General features: G+C 40.9%; 1 long non-coding RNA gene across 1 annotated transcript in view; it reads right to left on the bottom strand.

Moving 5' to 3' along the window:
• Positions 1 to 1054: 1054 nt before the first annotated feature.
• LOC133535702 (uncharacterized) overlaps positions 1055 to 9127 on the bottom strand; it is a 12600-nt gene continuing 4527 nt past the window's right edge. The window contains exon 4 of the long non-coding RNA XR_009802305.1: positions 1055 to 1618. This is a non-coding gene — a long non-coding RNA (uncharacterized LOC133535702). The remainder of the gene's footprint in view (positions 1619 to 9127) is intronic.

Below are 9127 nucleotides of genomic sequence, written 5' to 3'. Positions count from 1 at the left end.
GATTGATTGATTGATTGAAATTGATATTGCTTCCACTTCGCTGCATGCTTTGAATGGGAAAATGTAGCACCATCTGGTGGACAAATGAAAAACTGACAAATTCAACAATGGTAGTGCAGATATAATAGATTGTGTTAGTTTAAGGTAACACAAATGAAGGCTCTAAAATTTGATTTTTAATGGTTTTAATTGGTTATTCTTTCATTCTTAGGAACAAATCTGTCATATTTTGTGTGGAGCTTTGCCATTTTAGACCGTTTTAACCAAACAAAGATTGTATTAATATCCTCTTGCAAAATTAACCCTTATGTAGTTACTTCTAAGCCACACTCATTTCTTCCATAAACCGGAGCAAACATCTTTCAAATTGATATTATTTCTACTTCGCTGCATGCTTTGAATGAGAAAATGTAGCAACATCTGGTGGACAAATGTAAAAGTGACACATTTAACAATGGTAGTGCAAATATAAAATTTTAAGCTAAACAAATGAAGGCTCTAAAAATGCATTTTTAATGGTTTTAATTGGTTATTACTTCGTATTTAGGAACAAATATGTCATGTTGCGTGTGTGTGTGTGTGGGGGGGGGGGGGGGGGGGTTGCCCACATCTGAGGTCCTCTCCAAGGTTTCTCACAGTCAGCATTGTCACTGGCGTCCCACTGGATGTGAATTCTCCCTGCCCACTGGGAGTGAGTTTTCCTTGCCCTTTTGTGGGTTCTTCCGAGGATGTTGTAGTCGTAATGATTTTTGCAGTCCTTTGAGACATTTGTGATTTGGGGCTATATAAATAAACATTGATTGATTGATTGATAAAAACATCGGAATCCGTCCCAATCGCGCTTTTTGTTTTATAGTCCGTCGCTATCAATATCCTCAAACAGGAATCTTTCATCCTCGCTCAAATAATGGGGAAATTGTCGTTTTCTCGGTCCGAATAGCTCTTTTTGTTGGAGGCTCTTATTAAAAACAATGTTAATATGTGAGGAGCCCCCACACTTGCCACGTCATCATCTCCGACTTCCGGTACAAGCAAGGCTTTTGTCTTAGCACCGAAAGTTGCGAACTTTATCGTGGATGTTCTCTACTAAATCCTTTCAGCAAAAATATGGCAATATCGCGAAATGATCAAGTATGACACATAGAATATCCCCGTTTAAATAAGAAAATCTCATTTCAGTAGGCCTTTAAGCTAAAACAAGTGAAGGCTCTAAAAAGGCATTTTTAATGGTTTTAATTGGTTATTATTTCGTATTTAGGAACAAATACGTCATGTTTTGTGTGTAGATTCGCCATTTTAGACCGTTTTAACCAAAGATTTGAAGGAATACCTTCTGGCAAATTAACTCCCCCACCCCCACCTTGATCCACGCCACCTTCGGAGCATTTCCTACAGCACAAATAAACTTTTCACGGCTGCCTGGAGCAGATTTGAGTGTTTTTGACGCCAGGAGCCTGGTCAGTTTTAAGCCCCCAACACCACCCCTTCCACAATGAACCCTGGCAGCGTAATTCCGACCTTTTGACCTTCGATCTTTCCAGTTGAAACAGTCCTCTGCAAGGTCAAGATGATTTTCTGACAAGCTGCACTTCTCCCAAAGTCCAAGTAAACATCGGAGCTGAGAAGAAATACATATGTCGTGAATAACGAGGCAAGACGACGAAAATAACGAGCAACAATCTATCCATCCCTTTTTCTACCGCGTCTCCCTTTCTGGGTGGCTGGACTCGGACAAATATATGTCGGGAAAATAAAACCAAACATTCAATTGTTATATTTTGAAACATTTTTGCTGCAGTGTGAGAACTTTATACTGAGATTAGTTCTTTCGTAAAGTATTCATTTGAGTGTTGGGGGTACTGAATCATTTGTAGATGATCCCTTGGCAGCTTGTTCTTATATCAAAGACTAAACATCAATGTCAAACAATATATTTAATATTGGTCTTGATATTTGTGTTTTTTGCTAAAGTTTTTCTGACATACGTACTTACAATATATCAACTTGGATTTTTTTTATTCTCTGCTCATATTTTGTCAATGACAAGTAATCATAAAAACCGTCATGACCTGTCAACTAGGTCATTGTTATTAATCTTCTTAGTTTAGTGTTCTGTTCTGTCCTCAGGTCTCCTTTCCTCTTTTGTGTGGGCACATTATTGATTTGTGTTCCCACCTGCTGCCGCCACTAATCACGCCCCCTCTTATATTCATCTCACCCTGCCAGTCCTTGACGGATTTTTGTTCTTCTATGCGACAGTTTGCGTTTGGTTTAATGCTACTACCTACATGCTTCATGACATGTTCAGACCTTGATACATACATACATATATCCATATATATATATATATATATATATATATATATATATATACATATATATACATATATACGTAGGTGTGGGAAAAAATCACAAGACTACTTCATCTCTACAGAACTGTTTCATGAGGGGTTCCCTCAATCATCAGGATATTTTTCCTGATGATTGAGGGAACCCCTCATGAAACAGTTCTGTAGAGATGTAGTTTTGTGATTTTTTTCCCACACCTACGTATTGCGCTCTACCACGGTATCGAGCACTATTCTCTGGATAATCCAATCAAGACATACATATATATATATATATATATATATATATATATATATATATATACATATATATATATATATATACACATATATATCCATATATATACACACATATATATCCATATACATAGATACATATATATACATACATATATACAAACATATATATACATTCATATATACCTTTCTTGGGGAAGGCTTCGGGAGTAAACCCTGAGGAAAAAATCAGGAGACGGAGTCCCTAAGGTGGTCCACTGCTGGCTACAGCGGTGCACTGGCAACTCCTGCGACACTGTTGGTGCCAAATTGTACCAGCTCTTGCTGCTCCTTTGGATCCATCATCAGTGTGAAGAGGGGGGTCCTGCTGCATGGGCAACAGCTTGACCTCCATACTACTCTGCCCTGGCTTGCGCCCTGGAGAGGTCACTCCAGCCTCGTGTCATAGCGTGGAAACAACAAACGGGAAGCAACAGTCTACCGGTTATAAGCTACAATGCTCGATTGGCGTAGAGCATAGCGCCAGGGGTTGCTTCCGACGGTGGGAGAGATCCTTGAATTTCATTGGACAGCTACTGCCCGCCTTAAGCTGGGCAGCCCCCAGCCAATTAGGTGCTGTCCCGCCACAGTCTGCCTTCCTCATTGGGTGCATGGGGATTAGGTAAAACCGACAAGCAGACTGTAAGACCTGCACCAAGCAAGAAACAAAGTATGAAAAACAGGTGCCCAGTCCTAAAACTGGGAAGCTGGAATGTCCGGACTATGACACCCGGACACTCAAATGATCTCCAACACATCAGTGATGCAAGAAAAACGGCTGTCATTAACAATGAGCTACTGAGACTCCAGGTAGACATAGCTGCATTGCAAGAGACCCGCCTAGCCGACTCGGGAACCCTCAAGGAGAAAGACTTTACCTTCTTCTGGCAAGGAAAGAGTGCCGGAGACCGCAGAGAGCATGGAGTTGGATTCGCTGTCAGGAACACCTTGTTAAAGATGGTTGAACCAGGTGACAAAGGATCGGAACGCCTGATGACACTCCATCTCCACACCTCTGATGTCCCAGTGACCCTAGTCTGTGCCTATGCCCCCACTCTAACGTCTACAGCAGAAGTTAAGGACACATTTTATGCCAACTTGAATGACGTCATCAAGAACATCCCCCCGAAGGAACATCTCCTCATCCTCGGTGATTTCAATGCGAGAGTGGGAGCTGACCATGACTCATGGCCTTCCTGTCTTGGACACTTCGGAGTTGGCAAAGTCAATGAGAACGGGCAACGGCTACTGGAGTTGTGTTCCTACCATAACCTTTGCGTGACCAACTCCTACTTTCAGATGAAACCACAGCACAAGGTGACATGGCGCCATCCCCGCTCAAAGCATTGGCATCAGCTAGACATGATCCTGATCCGAAAAGCCAACCTCAAGTTTGTGCTCGTTTGTGCTCGTTACTCGTAGTTACCACACCGACCATTCACTCGTCTGTTGCAAGATCAAGCTACAACCAAAAATTTTTCAAAACTCCAAACAGAAAGGCAAACCCCGCATTGATTCCACCAGCATGCATCTTCCAGAGAAAGTAGAAGAGTTTGCCAAGTCCCTCAACAACATCCTGTCTGAAGAACACCAGCACTACTCTGCCTCCGAGAAATGGGGCCACCTCAGGGAGGCTATTCAGAAAACAGCCCTTGCAACATTTGGGAGGAAGATCTTCATAAACAACGACTGGTTTGTTGCCAAGTCCAGCGAGATGACCCCTGTCATTGAAGCAAAGCGTGCTGCCCTTACTGAATACAAACGCTCCCCGAATGAGAAGTCCCTGCAAGCACTGAGAATTACAAGAAGCAAAGTGCAACAGACTGCAAGACATTGTGCCAATGAATACTGGCAACAACTCAGTGAATCCATCCAGTCTGCAGCTACCTCAGGTAACATCAGAGGGATGTACGAGGGCATAAAGGCTGCTCTGGGCCCAACACAGAGCAAAACAGCCCCCCTAAAGACCACCAGCGGGGAAGTTATCACTGACAAGGGCAAGCAGTTGGACAGATGGGTAGAGCACTATTCAGAACTCTACTCCAGAGAGAACACTGTAGTCGCCTCAGCCCTTGATGCCATTGAACAGCTGCCCATCATTGAGGAATTAGATGCTGAACCAACACTTGCTGAACTTCACAAAGCGATCGACAGCTTAGCGATTGGCAAAGCACCTGGTACTGATGGCATCCCCCCAGATCTCATCAAGCGCTGTAAAGACACCCTCCTGCAGCCTTTGCATGATGTCCTCTGCCAGTGCTGGAAAGAGGGAGCCGTGCCGCAGGACATGAGAGATGCCAAGATTGTCACCCTTTACAAAAATAAGGGCGACAGGAGCGACTGTAACAATTACAGGGGCATCTCCCTCTTGAATATAGTAGGAAAACTCTATGCCCGTGTCGTGCTTGTGCGCCTTCAGACTCTTGCTGAGCGCGTTTACCCGGAATCTCAATGCGGCTTTCGCGCCAAGCGCTCTACAGTGGACATGATATTCTCCCTACGCCAACTTCAGGAGAAATGCAGGGAACAACAGAAGCCCCTGTACATATCCTTCATTGACCTGACCAAGGCTTTCGACCTGGTTAGCAGAGAAGGGCTCTTCAGCATCCTACCCAAGATTGGATGCCCTCCAAAGCTCCATAGTCTCATTAGATCTTTCCATGACGACATGAAGGCAACCATCCAGTATGAGGGTAGCATATCCAACCCATTTCACATTAAGAGCGGAGTCAAACAAGGTTGCGTCCTTGCTCCTACCCTTTTCGGTATCTTCTTTGCCCTGCTCATCAAACATGCTTTTGGGACTGCAACAGAAGGGGTTTATCTACGTACAAGATCTGACGGCCGACTTTTCAACCTAGCCCGTCTTAAAGCAAGGACCAAAGTCCGTGAGACAACCATCCGGGACCTGCTCTTTGCGGATGATGCCGCCATCATTTCGCACACTGAACCAGAACTCCAGTGCCTTATGGACAGATTCTCCCAGGCCTGCAAAGACTTTGGGCTTTCCATCAGCCTAAACAAGACCAATGTGCTGAGTCAGGAAGTGGACACTCCACCAGCCATCACAATTGATAAGCACCAACTCAAAATAGTACACCAATTTACTTACCTGGGATCCACCATCAGTGACAATCTGTCCCTTGATAGTGAGATCAACAAACGTATCGGCAAAGCTGCCACAACCCTAGGGCGCCTCACAACCCGCGTCTGGGAGAACCGGAAGCTGACAACTCCTACCAAGATGGCAGTGTACAACGCCTGCATTGTCAGCACTCTTCTCTACGGCAGCGAAACATGGACAACATACTCCAAACAGGAGCGCAAACTGAACACCTTCCACATGCGCTGCCTTCGCCGCATCCTCGGCATCCATTGGAGTGACAAGGTGACGAATGCCCAAGTCCTCCAACGCGCTGGTCTTCCTACCATGTTCACGCTGCTCAGACAACGCAGGCTGCGTTGGCTCGGCCACGTGTTCCGTATGGAGGATGGACGTATCCCAAAGGACATCCTGTATGGCGAACTTGCCTCTGGCAAGAGATCTGTTGGCCGGCCGAAACTGCGCTTCAAAGATATCTGCAAGCGGGATATGAAAGCCCTGGACATAAACACTGAACATTGGGAAGAAGTTGCGGCTGGCCGCAGCAAATGGCGCAGTGTCCTTCACAAACAGCTGAAGACTGGCGAGGAAAAGATCCATGCCACAGCCAATGAAAAAAGAACCAAGCGGAAGACAAGCACTCCTGCAGTTGCGCCTTCCAGCTACATCTGCAGTAAATGCGGCCGTGTTTGCCTCTCCCACATCGGACTCATCAGCCACAGCAGGCGTTGTCGCTGAGTTTAAACTTGACCTCTGGACTGGCGCAGTATCCATAGTCGTTACGACTGACGGAGGCCTTTGATATATACATTCATATATATACATACATACATATTATACATACATATATATGCATACATATACAGTATATAATTTACATATATACACAAATATATACATATATACAAATGTATACATTCATATATACAAACCCCGTTTCCATATGAGTTGGGAAATTGTGTTAGATGTAAATATAAACAGAATACAATGATTTGCAAATCATTTTCAAGCCATATTCAGTTGAATATGCTACAAAGACAACATATTTGATGTTCAAACTCATAAACTTCTTTTTTTTTTGCAAATAATAATTAACTTAGAATTTCATGGCTGCAACACGTGACAAAGTAGTTGGGAAAGGGCATGTTCACCACTGTGTTACATCACCTTTTCTTTTAACAACACTCAAACATTTGGGAACTGAGGAAACTATTTTTTGAAGCTTTGAAAGTAGAATTCTTTCCCATTCCTGCTTGATGTAGAGCTTTAATCGTTCAATAGTCCGGGGTTTTGTTGTCGTATTTTACACTTCATAATGTGCCACATATTTTCGATGGGAGACAGGTCTGGACTGTAGGCGGGCCAGGAAAGTACCCGCACTCTTTTACTACAAGCCACGCTGTTGTAACACGTTGCTTGGCATTGTTTTGCTGAAATAAGCAGCGGCGTCCATGATAACGTTGCTTGGATGAGAACATATGTTGCTCAAAAAACCTGTATGGACCATGCAGCATTATTGGTGCCTTCACAGATGTGTAAGTTACCCATGCCTTGGGCACTAATGCACCCCCATACCATCACACATGCTGGCTTTTAAACTTTGTGCCTATAACAATCCGGATGGTTATTTTCCTCTTTGTTCCGAAGGACACCACGTCCACAGTTTCCAAATATAATTTGAAATGTGGACTCGTCAGACCACAGGACACTTTTCCACTTTGCATCAGTCCATCTTAGATGAGCTCGGGCCCAGAGAAGCCGGTGGCGTTCCTTTGTGTTGTTGATAAATGGCTTTCGCTTTGCATAGTAGAGTTTTAACTTGCACTTACAGATGTAGCAACCAACTGTAGTTACTGACAGTGGTTTTAGGAAGTGTTCCTGAGCCCACGTGGTGATATCCTTTACACACTGATGTCGGTTTTTGATGCAGCACCGCCTGAGGGATCAAAAGTCCGTAATATCATCGCTTACGTGCAGTAAATTATTTCTCCAGATTTTCTGAACCTTTTGATGATTTTACGGACCGTAGATGGTAAAACCCCTAAATTCCTTGCAATAGCTCGTTGAGAAATGTTGTTCCAAAAATGTTCGAGAATTTGCTTACAAATTGGTGACCCTCGCCCCATCCTTGTTTGTGAATGACTTAGCATTTCATGGAAGCTGTTTTTATAGCCAATCATGGCACCCACCTGTTCCCAATTAGCCTGCACACCTGTGGGATGTTCCAAATAAGTGTTTGCTGAGCATTCCTCAACTTTATCAGTATTTATTGCCACCTTTCCCAACTTCTTTGTCACGTGTTGCTGGCATCAAATTCTAAAGGTAATGATTATTTGTAAAAAAAAAAAAAAAAAAGTTTATCAGATTGAACATCAAATATGTTGTCTTTGTAGCATATTCAACTGAATATGGGTTGAAAATGATTTGCAAATCATTGTATTCTGTTTATATTTACATCTAACACAATTTCCCAACTCATATGGAAACGGGGTTTGTATATCCATACATATTTATCCATATCCATATCCATATATATATATATATATATATATATATATATATATATATATAGATATATATATACATACATATATATACACATACATATATATATATCCATATGTATAGATACATATATATATATATATACATACATATATATATCCATATGTATAGATACATATATATACATATATATATATATATATATACATACACATATATCAATATGTATAGATACATATATATATATACATATATACACATATATACATACATACATATTATACATACTTATATATGCATACATATACAGTATATACATATTTATACATGCATATATATATATACATACATGTATACATACATACATATATGTATATATTAATGATTATTTGTAAAAAAAAAAATGCTTATCAGATTGAACATCAAATATGTTGTCTTTGTAGCATATTCAACTGAATATGGGTTGAAAATGATTTGCAAATCATTGTATTCTGTTTATATTTACATCTAACACAATTTCCCAAGTCATATGGAAACGGGGTTTGTAGATCCATACATATTTATCCATATCCATATCCATATATATATATATATATATATATATATATATATATATATATATATATATATATATACATATATATACACATACATATATAAATCCATATGTATAGATACATATATATATATATACATACATATATATATCCATATGTATAGATACATATATATACATATATATATATACATACACATATATCAATATGTATAGATACATATATATATATACATATATACACATATATACATACATACATATTATACATACTTATATATGCATACATATACAGTATATACATATTTATACATGCATATATATATATATACATACATG

Source organism: Nerophis ophidion, linkage group LG16, assembly GCF_033978795.1.
Source record: "Nerophis ophidion isolate RoL-2023_Sa linkage group LG16, RoL_Noph_v1.0, whole genome shotgun sequence".
Lineage (NCBI taxonomy): Eukaryota > Metazoa > Chordata > Actinopteri > Syngnathiformes > Syngnathidae > Nerophis > Nerophis ophidion.
Note: the sequence above shows the minus strand (reverse complement) of the source record. Positions and strands in the feature narration are given on the sequence as shown.